Raw genomic sequence first — 1,707 nt, 5'->3', positions numbered from 1 at the left:
CCATGTGGGATCCAACAACTTTAACCACCAAAAGTGGTTAGATGGGTACTCAGACTTCTGAACTTTATCTTTATTGCTTTGTGAGGAGATAAAATGACTGTTCTCTTGGAGCTTAAAGTTTGTAGATAAGGTGGCCTGGTCCTTGGGTCAGATCCCCTCTCACCTTGGGTTAGTGTTAATGCTAGGCTGAAGGAGTTACAAAGGTCCTAAGGCCTTGTCTACTCAGAGGAGTTAGAGTAGTGTGAAAGATCATTTTAATGCCATATATCATTTAATGGTCTGGGGAACACAAGATAAGTGAATATAGAAAATAGTCAAGTAGGAGAAGTGGCCCAGAGGTACTTTGGGAGTGATTCTAAGTGATGTGGCAAAAGAGAGAGTTCAGGCCATCAGAGGCATGGTGGTTAAGGTGCTAGATCCCCACATAGCAGACTGTGGTTCAAGTTCTCGACCCGGGGCTTCCAAACCAGGTATGCATGTGTATACATGTCCAAAATCTCAGGAGGAGAATGGAGGAAAAAGGATAATGGTGTGGCTGCTCCCCCTGGGGGGTGATTTCTCACTGTCCCGCTCTCTGGGGAGCACATGTACATGTTACAAACCTCAGATACACCCAAGAAAATCTATTTAAAAAGAAAAAAAGAGGGAAGGTGCCTAAAGCCTGATCTTGACTGAAGGCTTGGCATGCAGCTCCTAATATCGTGGCTAAATGTGGGATGGGCTGGCAGTTTCAGGTTATAGGACTTGAAGTGTCAGTAAGACAACGGCCAGGGCTCAGAGGCTCTGGCTTGTGCTAATGGCCTTCATATTAAGGCTGCACTTTATTTAATTTTGCTGTAGGGCACATGTGCCAGTCAGAGACAGAAAGTGAGTTATCACACACACACACCCCACCCCCCGCCTCCAGGAGGGACGCAATCCCTTCTTCCATTCTCCTCTTGGGATTTTGGGCATGTAGGCACAGGTGCCCCGCCTGTCTTTCAAGACACCAGGTTCAGGACTCGAACCAGGCAGTCAGCCATAATTCAACACTTTAACCACCACACCATCTGCAGGTCCTAAGGAAGCGTTTTTAAGACTGGGTATTTCCTGTCATAAACACAGAACTGAGGGCTCACAAAAAGCACTGCATATTCAGGCGCCTGTTTTTGCTCTTCTCCACATACTGGAATCTGTTAATATAATAATACCAATGAAATCATCTCCAACAAGCAACTAATTGCATTACAGCCCCTTGTGGCTAGGAAGTCATGTACCGAAGACATTCTTCAAGAAAGTAAAGGGGGTTGAAGGGGTGGGCAACGATGAGTTGCCATGACAGTATATTAGGGGTTGGTTTCCGAGGCTGTCCAAAGGTCGAGTCCTGGAGCTTTTTCTTCAATGCTCACTTCAGAACTAGCCCCAAATGTGTTAAGGGCAAAGGGAAAAGCCTAAGGAGGAAGTTAACAGAGTTCTCAGGCACGTACTTAGCCACCTGCACTCACCACCCCGCCCCCAACCCTCTCAATTAGCCTAATCCGGACGGTCCAATCCTCCCCGCCATAACAGCTGTCAACGGCTAAGGTCCCGCCCCCCCTCCAAGGCGGACCAATGGCCGAGCCCAAGGCGAGTCCCCTGGGAGGGGCGGGATGAGGCTCCGTGCAGTGGGCGGGTCCTGGATGAGGACCCCGGGCTCGGCGCCGCCGCCGGTTCGTCTACCCCTTCCCT

The sequence above is a fragment of the Tupaia chinensis genome, unplaced genomic scaffold (assembly GCF_000334495.1).
Source record: "Tupaia chinensis unplaced genomic scaffold, TupChi_1.0 Scaffold143970_1, whole genome shotgun sequence".
NCBI classification, from domain to species: Eukaryota; Metazoa; Chordata; class Mammalia; order Scandentia; family Tupaiidae; genus Tupaia; species Tupaia belangeri.
Note: the sequence above shows the minus strand (reverse complement) of the source record.